At 41.5% G+C, this 15,888-nt stretch overlaps 1 protein-coding gene across 6 annotated transcripts in view; it reads left to right on the forward strand.

Annotated features, from left to right (window-relative positions):
* Window positions 1-15,888, forward strand: part of PXDNL (peroxidasin like) — a 480,152-nt gene that overhangs the window by 18,375 nt on the left and 445,889 nt on the right. For 3 of the 6 annotated variants that reach the window (XM_058444095.1, XM_058444091.1, XM_058444098.1), the window contains exon 1: window positions 10,660-10,808. The exons of 2 other annotated variants lie outside the window; for them this stretch is intronic. The gene's annotated coding sequence lies outside the window, so the exon portion shown is untranslated. Of the gene's footprint in view, window positions 1-5,204; window positions 5,226-10,659; window positions 10,809-15,888 lie in introns of those variants that run through there. One more of the 6 variants, XM_058444096.1, reaches the window with a different exon arrangement.

Here is a 15,888-nt window from a genome sequence, read left to right on the forward strand (position 1 = left end):
AATATCAAGAGACCAAACCCTATATAACTGGATGAAGAGCCACAGGAAAACTGAGGTGTTCCCAGAAAGCTGATGTATCTCCGTGCATTGTGAAGTCCCAGCTGATGGTGACTTCGCAGCCCAAAGCCATTTGAATCAGCAGCTCTTATGATGGCTGCAAGTATACTCATTCTTTAACACTTTCAAATAACATGGCAGAAAATAGCAAATCAAGGCCACATGCATGCATGTGTGCCAAGCATCTACACAAGGCACACAAAGTCAGAGAAATAAGAGGCTGCACGCTTCCTCTCCCCTTTTTCATTGTAGAAAACATTCGTCACAAAGGAAACACTCTTCTGATTTATAGAGGTCTCCTTTCCACAATGCATGTCTATAATGTAAATATTTTATTTAACTTATGTGCTGTAGACCCCTAAGTGTTTGTGACACCCAAAATTCATGTGTTGAAATCCTAACCCCCAGTGTGTTAGTATGGGCAGTGGGTCCTCTGGGAAATGATTAGGTCATGAGGATGGAGGTCTCATTAGGTCATAAAGGTGGAACCCTCATGAATGGGGTTAGTGTTCTATGAAAGAGGCCCCAGAGGCCAGGTGCGGTGGCTCACACCTGTAATCCCAGCACCCTGGGAGGCCGAGGCAGGTGGATCACCTGAGGTCAGGAGTTCGAGATCAGCTGGCCAACATGGCGAGACCCTGTCTCTACTAAAAATACAAAAATTAGCTGGACATGGTGGTGCACACCTGTAATTCCAGCTACTCGGGAAGCTGAGGCAGGAGAATCGCTTGAACCTGGGAGGCAAAGGTTGCAGTGAGCTGAGATCGCGCCACTGCACTCTGGCCTGGGGGCCTGGGTGACAGGAGTGAAACTCCATCTCAAAAAAAAAAAAAAGAAAAAGAAAGAGGCCCCAGAGAGCTCCCCTCAGCTATTCCATTATTGGAAGACACTGTGAGATGTTGTTTATAAGCTACTCAGCATATGGTAGTTTATTACAGCAGCCCAAACTGACTGAGAAACTCCCCATCCGTGAGTTTTAAAGGTTTCTCATTGTAGGATAAACAAGTATGTGCATGGTCTCCTAGAACGGTGTTTCTTGACCTGGGGTTCTTGGAAAGCATGGGAATTTACATACGTATTTTTGGGTGTCTGAGGATTTTCTTTGAGAAAATATATATTATTTCATTTTGGTGGCATTTTCAACTATCTACATTAGTGTCCCTCAAACTTTATTGTGCATGCAAATCACTGGGTTATACAGCCTGTTTGGAATCAGCGGGTCCTAGGAGGGCCTGAGGCTCTGCATTTCTGTTTTTTTTTGAAGACAGAGTTTCACTGTATCACCTGGGCTGAAGTGCAGCAGCATGATCTTGGCTCACTGCAAACCTCTACCTCCTGAGTTCAAGTGATTCTCCTGCCTCAGCCTCCTCAGTAGTTTGGGATTACAGACACCTGCCATCACGCCCAGCTAATTTTTGTATTTTTAGTAGATACGGGATTTCCCATGTTGGCCAGGCTGATCTTGAACTACTGACCTCAGGTGATCCACACGCCTCAGCCTCCCAAAGTGCTGGGATTACAGGCATGAGCCACCACACCAGGCTGAGGGTCTGCATTTCTAACAAGCTCTCTGGTGACTATAGTGTGAGTGTGGGAACAGTGCTTTGAAATGCCAGGCTCGAGATGCCCCCTTACAGCCTGCAACTGCCAAGTGATGTCCCCGTGTGCCTTGTGTTTGTGTGTGATTATATTTGATCTAAATTGTGCTGCTATCATTGTCACAACTGAAAAGGGATGAAGACAGCCAACTATTATGTGGCAGCCTTCTGGTTACCAAGAACATGCACAGTTGTCAGAGCGGAATCCATGAGATAGAATTTATGGGCACACGTACTTGGTGGACCAGAACTGGGAGCTGTGTGCCATCAGCACTTCCCATCTCTGCTCATCCTTTCTTTCTGCTGCCTGGGCCTGACTTCTCTGGGCACAGGCTTTCTCCAGGTAATGGGCCAGTTGTCAGTGTCAGCCCCATCCCCTCCTCTCTGTGCCCTGCATTACTGTACTATGCTATGTCCACTGGGCCTGTTTTGATTCCCTTCCTCACTCTTACTGTCAGGGGTTCCTGACATCTGGGATTTTGTGTCAGGCTGTTTGGATTGGATGGCAGTTCTCTCTCAGACACCCTGGAAACTCACATAGGTGCCCACAGGGACTTTGCTTTGCTGTCAGATCATGGTATGTGTGGCCTTCCCTCGCACACAGCCTTGGCCTAGAGGACACTTGGAAACTGGTTGATGAGGTGCATAGGAGAGGAGGGCAAGTTTTAGTCACATAGAGCTTGTGTATTGATGGGAAGCTATCAACCTATAAACATAAAATGTTAATATCTATGCATAGTCTCACTGCAGTATTATCTTTTTTACTCTATCCCCTTTCTATTAGTGGTTATTTATTTTAACATGTTTCTTTGTTTATGGTTATCAGTGGATATAGTGTTTCACAATCCTATGAGAGCCAGGTCAGGGTGATATCCCTGAAGTGGAAAAAAGTCAAGATCCAGTGAAAAGTCATCAGCAACATAAAAGTTCCTCCTAGATTGTCAGTTTTTAAATCTCAGAACTGTAAATAGCAAAATTCAGTGTGTTCTTTAGAAAGTAAAAGAGCATACTGTTGGAAAGGAAGAATACTCGCAAGAACTGAATCAGAAATAAAATATAGCTTCTGGCAGCAATTGGAATGCCAAAAAGAAGACATAGCAGTTATTTTAAGAATTATCATTATCTTTCATTTTAAAGTGAAAGCGTGGGAGGCTCCAAAGCAGAGAACGAGCTGGATGTTAAGTCTAGCTGACTTGAGCTTGGATCATGGCTCTGCCACTTTCCAGTCCTGTCATTCTGGGCAACATGTGCAGTCTCTTGGAGCCTGTATCTTCTTCTGTAATAATAATAATATCTCACTGGAAAAGTTGTGAGTAGGAAATAAATAATGAGCATAACATCCCTCAAGAGCTCCTGATCCATAGTAACCACTCAATTAGCAAATTATCTCTTAAAAAATGTGTGTGGAGAGGAGTGATGAGGATATTACATAGGTTGAGTTAAGAAACATAGCCTGCCATGTGGGAGACAGGAAAGAACTTCCTAGTAGCCACCCTCCAAAGTTGCCATCATGAAATTCATAGTAGTGAAAAAATGTTTTGTGAAGGAATACGAGGTCACACTGATTTTGTTTATTTATTAATTTATTGATAAGTTTATTTATTTATTTATTTATTTATTTTGAGACAGAGTCTTGCTCTGTTACCCAGGCTGGAGTGCAGTGGTGCGATCTTGGCTCACTGCAAGCTCCACCTCCTGGGTTCATGCCATTCTCCTGCCTCAGCCTCCTGAGTAGCTGGGACTACAGGCATCCACCACCTCACCAGGCTAATTTTTTGTATTTTTAGTAGAGATGGGGTTTCACTGTGTTAGCCAGGATTGTCTCGATCTTCTGACCTCGTGATACACCCACCTCAGCCTCCCAAAGTGCTGGGATCACAGGCATGAGCCACTGCTCTTGGCCTATTGATAAGTATTTACTTCAGGTCTTGAGCTTGTGAGCATTTGCTAATATCTATGGCTTTCATCCCTGGCTCTATATTTCTGTTCCTTTTGTATTTTCCAATACACACCAAAGAATAACTTTTTTGTTGTTGTTGTTTTGTTTTGTTTTTGAGACAGAGTTTTGCTCTTGTCTCCCAGGCTGGAGTGCAGTGCCACAATCTCGTCTCATTGCAACCTCCGCCTCCCAGGTTCATGCAATTCTCTTGCCTCAGCCTCTCGAGTAGCTGGGTTTACAGGCGCCCACTACCATTCCTGGTTAATTTTTGTATTTTTAGTAGAGACGGGGTTTTGCCATGTTGGCCAGGCTGGTCTCAGACTCCTGACCTCAGGTGATCTGCCCATTTCGTCCTCCCAAAGTGCTGGGATTACAGGCAATGAGACACCTTGCCTGGCTGACACCAAAGAATAACTTATGACATCCAGTTGACTTCATGAAGGATGAGTACTTGGTACTGACTAAATTTGTGTTAAAAATTCACTGAACTGAAACTTGAGAACTGAACGTAAAGTTGGAAAATAAATGGACCACTTTCTGTGAATGGCTGATGATGATATTTTATCTGGCAGTTGGTAACCAGTGGCAGCTATGGATTCACTTTCTTTTTCTGATTTATTTTTGTGCAGTTTATGTTGATCAAGAATTCTTGCATTCCAAGTGTCATCCCAAGCACTTGGTGTGTATTGACACATTTAATTATCACAGCCATCTTATCAGGTAGATAATAATGTTATGCCTGCTTTGGGGATGTGGAAGCAGGCTTAGAGGCATTAAGCGACTTGCCACAGTCACCCTACTGGGTCAATGTTGGAAGATTGGAACTTGTATTCCCACCATGGGAGGAAGCAGTGATATTTAACAGGTTTTAGAGACTATCACCCATTTCACATATATTAAATGGGCATGTGGCTGTAAGACATCATATAGGAAATGAGTAGCTAAAGCATTTTACTTTGTATACTTGCTTTGCTTTTACTTTAATGTGAAAATATTGGAAGTTTGAATCTGGACTTTTGTAAACCCATAGTGACACATCGTAAGTTGCCAGCTGTAAGGTGTAGAGGGGCCATCTGTTGTGGACTGTCTATGTCTACATTTGTTCCTAGGCTAATAAACAGCATTAAAACCAGAACGAAACAGAAAGGAGAATGTTAAAGAAAAAATTATTTAGGACTATTGTGATATGTGTCAAGACCATGGCAGGAGGGGAAAGAGATGGGGCTCTACTTTAAATACAGCTAAGACAGCTGGGGAATTACACCCAGCGAGCAGAATGAGGGAATTATTGGATGGAAAATGACTTAAGAGGGGACATCAAGGGTGGGAGGAATTCTTGCTAAAAAATCCAACTTAGCAGTATTCTTGCTACCACTGGACTAGCAGACCAAAAGCAAGGTGCCAGGTCAAGGCCTCGTTGAGAAGAGGGGGTCAGAGCAGGCTGTATAATGTTTAGTCAAGGAGAGAGACTTTGTCAGGGTTTTTGGGGGAAACCAGCCCCTGCTAATTCAACATTATTTCACGTAGGTTCTTTTCTATTTCCCTAAGTGTCGGCTGGTCTGAGAAATAAACGGAGAGTACAAAAGAGAGAAATTTTAAAGCTGGGTGTCCGGGGGAGACATTACTTGTCGGTAGGTTCTGTGATGCCCCCCAACCTGCAAAACCAGTGAGTTTTTATTAGTGATTTTCAAAAGGGGAGGGAGCGTACGAATAGGGTGTGGGTCACAGAGATCACATGCTTCACAAGGTAATAAAATATCACAAGGCAAATGGAGGCAGGGCGAGATCACAGGACCACAGGACTGGGGTGAAATTAAAATTGCTAATGAAGTTTTGGGCACGCATTGTCATTGATAACATCTTATCAGGAGACAGGGTTTGAGAGCAAACAACTGGTCTAACCAAAATTTATTAGGCGGGAATTTCTTTGTCCTAATAAGCCTGGGAGCGCTACAGGAGACTGGGGCTTATTTCATTCCTTATCACAACCACAAAAGACAGCCGTTCCTAAAGCGGCCATTTTAGAGACCTCCCCTTGGGAATGCATTCTCTTTCTCAGGGATGTTCCTTGCTGAGAAAAAGAATTCAGCGATATTTCTCCTATTTGCTTTTGAAAGAAGAGAAATATGGCTCTGTTCCACCCTGCTCTCAGTCAGCCAGACCTAATAGTTATCTCCCTTGTTCCCTGAACATCGCTGTTATCCTGTTCTTTTTTCAAGGTGCCCAGATTTCAAATTGTTTAAACAATTTGTGCAGTTAATGCAGTCATCACAGGGTCCTGAGGTGACATTCATCCTCAGCTTATGAAGATGATGGGATTAAGAGATTAAAGACAGGTATAGGAAATTACAAGAGTGTTGATTGGGGAAGTGATAAATGTCCATGAAATCTTCACAATTTATGTTCAGAGATTGCAGTAAAGGCAGGCATAAGAAATTATAAAAGTATTAATTTGGGGAACTAATAAATGTCCATGAAATCTTCACAATTTATGTTCTTCTGCCATGGCTTCAGCCAGTCCCTCTGTTCAAGGTCCTTGACTTCCCGCAACACAGGGTGACACTGATGAACTCTGTAGAGAATCAGAGAAATGTATTCCACATGGACTTGAAAATGTTACCCATTGGAATGGCAATATAATGAGCCATTTAAGTTGGTTTTGGTATTTTTGATTAATTTCATGATAAAGTTAATAAATATTAAGACAACTGATTTTCTGTTTATTCTCTACATAGCTTCTTCTCTTTGGGGGATGCAAAATTTCATTAGCTTTGTTTTCACTCTTAAACTACTGAGTCTTCTTATTTTAGTAATCAGATCAGCCTATAAATTTGTAGTAATGGCCTTTGTGGATGGATAGATAGTAATTAATAAGCAACCTACCTAAGTGAATAACAATTATATAAATATATGTTCAATGTATTTAATGGGAGAACAAAACCCACTATATTATACTTAGGTACATATTTAATTTTAGAAGGAAATAAATCATTGTTACCATAGACTTTCAGAAACCTCTTGATTGTGTGAATTCTATGCAGTGTAAAATTTCACAATAACTTTAAAATGTATCATGTATCTGAGGATTATATTCTGAGGATTGAAAATGTATTATGATATTAAATGTATTTTTCTTGACATTTTATGTAAACTTTATAAAACAACATAGGGGAATTATTATTATTATTATTATTTTATTATTGTTTTTGAGACGGAGTCTTGCTCTGTCGCCCAGGCTGGAGTGCAGTGGCATGATCTCGGCTCACTACAAGCTCTGCCTCCTGGGTTCACGCCATTCTCCTGCCTCAGCCTCCCAAGTTGCTGGGACTACAGGTGCCCACCACCATGCCCAGCTAATTTTTTGTATTTTTAGTACAGACAGGATTTCACTGTGTTACCCAGGATGGTCTCGATCTTCTGACCTCATGATCCACCCGCCTCGGCCTCCCAAAGTGCTAGGATTACAGGCATGAGCCACTGTGCCCAGCCCCCTAATTTACCTTTTTAAGCCTCTTTTGTGAACTTACATAGTCAGAAGGTTTACATGGTTAAACACCTACTCAATCTAAAGTTGTTAATATTTTAATCTTCCTAACCATGGATAATTTAGAAAAAGTAACACTGAGCATACTTCTCTGGAAAGCAATAAAGAATAGCCTTTAAAAATGACAGTTAGTAAAAAATATTTTATTAACTAGTGAGTACTATTGGAAGTTACATTCCTTTAAATCTTAGGAGGTGCAACATTATTGCTTTTAAGTCGGGAGAACTGTTTTGATATTCCTCTCAAACAGTAGCAGAAACAGAATGCAAATCACAGTTTAAACAGTCACTTAAAGTTTTGAATATTATAAAATGAAAGAATCCTGTTGTTTCAACTACCATTAAACAGTTAAAATTGCAGAATTTTACTTAAATGGCTTTCTTCTAAATTAGACTAAATAAAAACATTCATTTCAAAGTGCTGAAATTACACTTACAATTAGTAATTAATGCTCATTTAAAATTCTATTCTACATATTAACTATCTTTTCATTATCTCAATTTACATGTCCCTAAGATTTTCTGAATCTTAATCCCTGTAGCAGTGCTAATGTTTAAGCTAGTATTTCATGAAAGAAAGGCTACAAATCACTTTTTCATACATTACACATAAAGATTCAGGTCAGTGGAATAATCTTGAGGAATTAGTTGTGCAAATGGATTACTTCTGAAAATGGTAAATTGTATATGCTTAATTAAGGAAGGACTTTTCAATGTGAAAGTTTGAAAACATTGTTTCTTAGCAGAATGTTAAACAATAAATGTGAATAAAAGTAACTAGCATTGTAAAACTGTAGCAAAGTAATTTGACTTCATTTGACTTCTAAAGAGGAGTCCCAGTACAAAAATAAATCTGGGTTGCCCTTCTTGTTTCCTGAGATGGAAACTTGGGAACAAATTCTAGAAGGTGGTCGTGGAAGGACGCGGGCTGTTGGTCTTCTTTTTTGGTGTCTAGTTCACCCTGAGTCTGTTTCTCTGCGCTATGATGTCCCTCCCTGCTCATTAGTAGCATTATGCAGTGAGACTGTCTTACAGCCCCTTCTTCTCCCAGAGGGTCCACAGAAGCCTGTGTCTGTGTCCTGTGGCCAAGTGAAAGAATGGCTGTAATGTGATGCTTCCCACGGCATGCTCTAGAGCCAGAAGCTGCGGCTGGCTCCCTGCCTTACTAGCACTGACCTTGAATATGATTTTTTAAAATCTCCTTGTTTGTCATGAGGATTAAATAAGATAATATATGTAAAGGCTAAGCATAGTGTCTGACATAGAGCAAGTAGTCAAATGTTAGCTAGTGCTTTTGTTTTCAAATGTGTAGGTTTGCATATATCCATAATTCATCCTATTATCATCCTGCTATTTCTGACCCTCTTTATTCCAAACTATTTTAGCCCATTCTCTTCATATTCCAGGCTACATCTTATCTTTGAAGCTCTAGAGCACAGTTGTGTTGCTGTAAGGGTTGGACTAGGAATGTGTAATTTACCTAGTACCATAGCAGGCACATTAGTGTGCAGTGAGTGCCGTGTCTAGTTGCCTTGCTGTTGCCTTTAATGGGGTCAGTGTCTCTCAATTTTCCAAGTTGGACCCTCCAAGGCACTCCTGTGGCACTCCCTCTAGTTGGTTCCCTGGTCCTCTTGGTTCTATGGTGACTCTAACTTCATTAACTCTGCCCCTGACCTTTGCAGGACAGACCCATACTACCTTGTCTCAGCCTCATGTCTTCAGCCTCTTCCTCCTTCCCACCTTCCATACGGACTTCATACAACCCTAGAGACACTGGGTCGCCCCAGCCTGAAGGCAAAATAAGATCAGTCCCGACCTTATGATCCTCAGCCTCCCCCTGCTCTGAGCGAATTCCCCCAGAACCTTCCTGGAGTCCTCAGGGCTGACCTGGCCTGGTGGTTTCTATGTCTCCCTGCTCTGCCCAGCTTGCTGATGACCACAGCAGCTGCTTGAGGTCTGCCTAGACGAGCTTAGGCCACCCTGGCTCCAGGCTCTCCCACCCACCCTCAAAATAGTTTATCAGAATCTTCTTCTGAAAAAACAAATGGGATCCTGAAAGTCCACAAGGTTCTCTGACACCACACGATTTCCCCAGAAAGCACAGGTATCCAGCCAGAAAAGAGAGAATGGGGCATGCGAGGAAGTGTGACCCATTGGAGCAGCTGCATGTGTGTGTGTGTGTGTGTGTGTGTGTGTGTGTGTGTGTGTGTGTGTAGAGAGAGAGAGACAGAGAGAGAGACAGAGAGAGAGAGAGAGACCTAGAGCCAGGTAGTGCTGCTGGTTCATCAAAGAGAGCGGGAAACAGGAAGAAGGTGAGACATGGTGTGCAGGGTGAGTAACCTATGAGGTGAGCAGGAGAGGGAGAGACACCGAGGGGTAGTGTGGGCATGGAGGAAGAGGGGACCACAGTGGACCCTCCCAGCTGCTCCACTGGACCATACCTCCTCACATGACCCACTCTCTCTTTTCTGGCTGGATACTTTTGCTTTCTGGGGAATTGTGTTGTGTCAGAGAACCTCGCAGATATATATTGGTGCCACAGCTGGAGGAGAGGCAGGCAGAGGAACCACGTGTGTGGACCAGTAGCCGAGCTGTGGAATCAAGGGAGCACTTGCCACCCACAGGCATCACCACCTGGTCCAGAAGCTTCATGCTCAGCTGCTTCCAGGTAGAAGAGCCCTATCTCTTTCTCTCTGTCTCTCTGTCTCTTTCTGTCTGTCTCTGTTTCTGTTTCTCTCTCTCTCTCTCTCTTTTGTCTCTTTTTTCTTGTTCTCTGACTTTCTCTGCTTCTGTCTTTCTTTTTCTTTTTCTGTCTCTGTGTCTATTCTGTACTCAAGGACTACCCCAAAAGCAAGTGACATATTTGCAGGGTCGTCTTTCCTTACCTGTCCCCAAGGATAGGGGTCTTTGGCATCTGAAGGACTACTGGTCAGGGAGCAGGGTCAGGAGCCATCCCTGACACACCAAAGGGCACTTTGCATGTCACTGCGGGCCATGTGAGGATTACAGTGGGTAGACTGTGTCATTATTCATAATTTATATGTTTATTTTTCCTCTAAATTATAAGCTTCTGGTGTAGATAGTAAAGTGTACTCTTTATAATTCTAATTCAATGTTTGCTGTAAATGAATGGATAAATGTAGTCTTTGTTTGCTAAAGTTTGTCATATAGGACTGCTGTGGATTGGCTTTGTTTGTTTTGAAATGTTCCCTTAACGTTTTCTGTGGTGTTGAGATTTATCAGGAGCACAGAATGTTTCTTTTGTCACTTGGTGAATTTGGCTGGACGTATTTTTACTTTGGACATATTTTTGAAAATCAAACTGTAGGTCCACAGTTTTAAAACACTCTTCAGTTTTGCTGTTGTTTTTGGCTTCCAGAGACAAGACTGATAGCAGCATGCTATGGAATGTGTGTCATTGTCTTTAGGATTCCAAGATTCTGCCATCGCTGCTGCTGCTGTCCATGTGTCTGTGATGGCTGGTGGGAACAGCACTTTCCTTTCGTGGGAAGATGGTGTGGTGTGCAGTAGTGGTCACTGTTGGAGAGGTGTTTATGTCTTGTACATGAAGAGCTGCCCTCCCTCTGAGAGCTGCCCTCCCTCTGATAGCTGCCTGCCAAGCGGCTCCATCCATCATTGAGAGCGGGCACCACACGGCTCACTGCCCCAAGGTATCCTGAAATATTTCTCCCAACTTTAACATGTTCATTCTCTCCACCTTAATTTGCTACGAAGACATCTATCTCACTGGTGATATAAGAGTGATTTTCCTGGTTTAGAACTATGGTGTACCTGTTTTGACTTTAAATTAGATGAGTAGTTGATATCTCAGATCCTGCCGAAGGTCTGTGCATTCTGATCAAGAGACAGGAGGAGACAGCAGGAGACATGGAAAGGATTATATAAAGACTGTTGCTTCCTGGACTCATGGACCAATGGGGAGAAAAGCTAGTTACATTCTGTAACAAGCAAAAAACCAGAGGAAAAAACTCCTTCAGAGCAGAAGTTTGGACACCTCTGTCCCCATGCTGAGCCCCTCCAGCTAAACCAGTGTTCTTGGAGCCCTGTTTTCGCTTTACTATTAGCTCCATGAAGGCCAAGACTGTCTTTGTCATTTTGATCATAGCTATTCAATCAGAGCTTATTGAAAGAATGGTGCGTGGTGGTTCTGTACCAAACCAGGCTCATTCTGCCTATTGCACAGTAAGCCAATTGCTGACATGACAAGTTTGCAGTGGAGAAAAGATTTTATTCACAAGGCAGCTAAGTGAGGAGATGGGAGAACAGCTCTCAAATCTTTCTCCTTGGAGATGGTGTTTTAGGGATATTTATGGGATAGAGGAGCAAGGTGGTCTGAAGCATGGGGAAAGGTGATTGGGTATAAGGAAAAATGAGGTAATGAGTGATCTGTGCAAATATAGTCAAGCTTCATAGCTCTTCATGGGATGCATGTTCACAAAATAGCATCATTACCATGATCTGAGGGTGGAGATTTTGGCCCTCTGACCTCAAAAGGTCACCCACTGGACATTTACTCAGGTCCAGTTGAAGGGTCAGTGGTCTCAGCTAGCTTGAACTGGACAAGAGCTGACTGCAAGTTCCTGGAAAACACCTTAAGCAAACATTTCCATGGTGACCTATGCACCGGAGATGCCGTCTATAAGAAAGATGGTGGGAGTTTAGCTATATATTGTTTAGCTAAATGACTTTTAGCTATATGGTTTTTAAAATCAACTAAAAGCAAGTGACTAAGAACAAGCAAGGCAGGTCAAAATTGGTGAGCCTAATCAGATTAGCTTTCAGTTTCAGTTCTAATGCATGGTGGTTCTAAGTTTCTTTTAGTATGAAATGTCTATGATTACATGTCAAAACATGTATCACAGGAAGAAAAGGCATAATTGAAGAAGTAGGACACAATCAAATTCTTAAAAGCACATGGTTCTTGGATGACTAGAGAGAACAGGCAAAGGCTTCACACCAGGGTAATCAAGACTACCCAGAAACTGGGGCTAATAGCTGTGAAGGCAGCTTCAACTATCAAATATCATGAACCAGAATAAAGTCTACTCAGCCACAAATCCAGAAGTGGAAAACAAGCTAAAGGTTAATCCCATCATGAGTTGGAGTAAGAGTAGAGACAGGTGGCAGGAGCCCAGAGCTGGCACAGATTTGAATTCGTCAAGCTTTTCCAATATCCGAGCAGCATTTTGGAGCACTGGTAACTATTGGACCAGTTTTATGAGAGTGGATGCAGGGCTAGCTGAGTCTTCATCTGATTCCGGGTCTCAACTATAAATTCTGAGGAGCAGTCAGCATATCTTCCCATATGAACTGTTGGGCACATAGTAAACCATTAATAAATGGTGGAATGACTTTGATATGACTCAGAAAATGTGTAGTTCATTCCACAATTCCTCTGTTTGCCAGTGATGCAAATTTTTTTTTTCTTTTTTGAGACGGAGTCTCGCTCTGTTGCCCAGGTTGGAGTGCAGTGGAGCAATCTCAGCTCGCTGCAAGCTCTGCCTCCCGGGTTCATGCCGTTCTCCTGCCTCAGCCTCCTGAGTAGCTGGGACTACAGGCGCAACCACCACTCCCAGATAATTTTTTTATTTTTTATTTTTAGTAGAGACGGGGTTTCACTGTGTTAGCCAGGATAGTCTCGATCTCCTGACCTTGTGATCCGCCCGCCTCGGCCTCCCAAAGTGTTGGGATTACAGGCGTAAGCCACCATTCCTGGCCGATGTGCATTTTCATTCATTCTGTTTTGGCCTAATTTATAATACATAGAATGGTGGTTGTTGGACATGCCGCACTTCTGTGTTTTGTAGTTATAATGTGAGTGTGTGTGCACATATCTGCATATAAATGATTCAACCCAGCTTAGAGCTCACAAGTTCCTTTTCCTTTTTTTCTTTAAATTATTCATGGCTTGTTTTGAATGCTGAGAAAGCTGTTCTAGCCCTGTATTAATATAATTATCTGAAAATTTAGAACTTGGTTGTTATTGACATCATGAGTTTTCTCATGAGTTCTTTTTTCCCAGAAGTTTCACTCATGTAAACTTGAATATAATGAAGTTAACTTCCTATAATTTATTTACTCCTATTATAGCCAAAATGTCACCAAACTTGACATAAAACTCTGTTCATATAAAGACTCAATTATCAACTAGCTGTTGACCTTGAACAAGTCAGTTAAATTCTCCTGGCCAGAGGAGACACTTTTGGAATGGCAGAGCAAGGACTTTCAAAAATCCACTTCTCCACAAAAGCAAAAACAAACAAAACAAAACAAAAAAACATTGGTAAAATCTGACAAAATAAATTTAAAAAAATCAGAAGTCTGGAAATTAACTAAAGGCTTTCAACAGTTGAGGGGACATTTATACAAAGTGACTGAATCTCAGTAAGGATCGTAAGCTTTGTTCACTGCTTTGTGATGTTTTAACTTAGTTGATTCCCTTCACTTTCACCCCAGCTCCACAGTAGCCTTGAAAACCAACAGCCTCACAGCCATGGTAACTCTGAAAATCAGGAGCCTAGAAACCACTAAGAGAAAAGAACAGGTTTGGAGATCCTAAACAAAGAACAATGATTGTCATTATTTGTCCTATCTGGAAACTTTTTGGAAAATTTGGATTCACAAATGTCTTGACTTGACTTGACTCATAACTATCTCTGTAACGTGTTATCCTCAGGGCTTTGGTTGAAAACATCAGCGGCAATTGTTTAATATATCAAAGTTGCCCATGGCAGTGATACAAGTTAGGGCAAACAAGAGGATGGCCAAAAATATTAAAAGGAAAATCTAGAAAACAAAACACCTGTAGCAGGCTTTGAAAACACGTTTATCTGAAATATTCCAGGGGATCTAGAAGACCATGCAAATATGCAGTAAAGATTTGAAAAGAGTATCTGTAGGTGACCTTTGAGGCCCTGCAAAACAGGAAGTGAAGACTAAGGCATAGTAGTAAGCTTTCAGAGTGTTGAAGGCGTGCCTCAGGACACATACATTCACAGCCCCTGAACAAAGCATGGGAGACTGGTTCAAGGTGTTTAAGGAAATCTCTGTCTAATAATTAGCTAACTAACAATTAGCTAACTGAGTAGAAACTTCAGTGGCCTCACATGTCAAAGAATACAGACTTTACAAAACTCATCCAAGAAAATCACTAAACAAGCTGCAAAAACATGAAAACTGGGAAGGGGTTCAGATTTTTAGAGTTGCCTTATTATATTATGTTAAATGTTCAGTTTTCACAGAGAAATGAGGAGGGTAGAAGAAGGAGGAGGAGAGACAGAGAGAGAAAGGCAAAGATGAAAATGTATAGGAAAGACGAAAGTATGGCTCAAGCATAGGAAAAGTAATCAATAGAAACTATCCATAAGAAAACTCAGATGTTGGACTAACTAGATAAAGACTTTAAATCAGCTGTTATAAATATGTTCCAAGAACTAAAGGAAATTATATCTAAAGAATAGAAGGGGCTGGGCGTGGTGGCTCACGCCTGTAATCCCAGCACTTTGGGAGGCCGAGGCGGGTGGATCACGAGGTCAGGAGATCGAGACCATCCTGGCTAACATGGTGAAACCCCGTCTCTACTAAAAATACAAAAAATTAGCCGGGCGAGGTGGCAGGCGCCTGTAGTCCCAGCTATGCGGGAGGCTGAGGCAGGAGAATGGCGTGAACCCCGGGGGGCGGAGCCTGCAGTGAGCCGAGATCGCACCACTGCACTCCAGCCTGGGTGAAAGAGCGAGACTCCGTCTCAAAAAAAAAAAAAAAAAAAAAAAAAAAGGAATAGAAGGACAGACATAGGAATGATGTCTAACCAAATAGAAAACATCAATAGAGGTATAAATTATTTAAAAAGTGTAAAGAAAAATGAAGAGAATCTAAAAAGCTCCATGGGGTACCATCAAGGGCACCAACATACACATGATCATAGTTCTAAAAGGAGATGAGGCAGAGAAGGGGACGGAAAGAATATTTAAAGAAATAATTCCAGCAAATTCCAACATTTGATGGAAAACAATTATACACATCAAACAAGTTCAATGAACTCCAAGTAGGATAAACTCAGAGATCCATCCTAGAAAGACCATAATCAATCTGTTGAAGACATCTTTTTTTTTAAAAAAAGAAGATTCATCACAAATAAAATAATCCTCAACAAAGCTAATAGCTGATTTCTCATCATAAACCATGGAGACTTCAGGCAGTGGGATGACATACTCAAAGCGTAGAAAGAAAATGACTGTCAAACAACAATTGCATATCCAGCAAAATTATCCTCCAAAAGTGAAGGAAAATTAAGACATGTAGAGGATTAATCACTAGCACACCTGCTCTACAAGATATGCTAAAGTGAATTTTTTAGGCTGAAATAAAGGACTCTAACCAGTTCTTCAAACCCATACAAAGAAAAAGCACTGCAAAGTATACTACATAGGTAAAAGTGTAAATTTATTTTTGCTAGTAACTTGTTTCTTCTGATTTAAAAGAAAACTGGATAAAATAATAATGACAAAATGCTGTTGATGGATTTTAAAAATACAGAGGTGAAATTTGCATGACAATAGTAATATAGAAGAGTGGGAAGGGAACAGAGCTGTAGAGCAAAATTCTTTCTATACTATTAAAATTAAGATGGTATTAATGCAAACGAGTTGTTTAAAATGTTAACTGTAATCCCTAAGAAAACAGCTCCAAAAATATAGTAAAAGAATAAACAGCTCGGTGGCTCACGCCTGT

Source organism: Hylobates moloch, unplaced genomic scaffold (genome assembly GCF_009828535.3).
Source record: "Hylobates moloch isolate HMO894 unplaced genomic scaffold, HMol_V3 SCAFFOLD_9, whole genome shotgun sequence".
NCBI lineage: Eukaryota > Metazoa > Chordata > Mammalia > Primates > Hylobatidae > Hylobates > Hylobates moloch.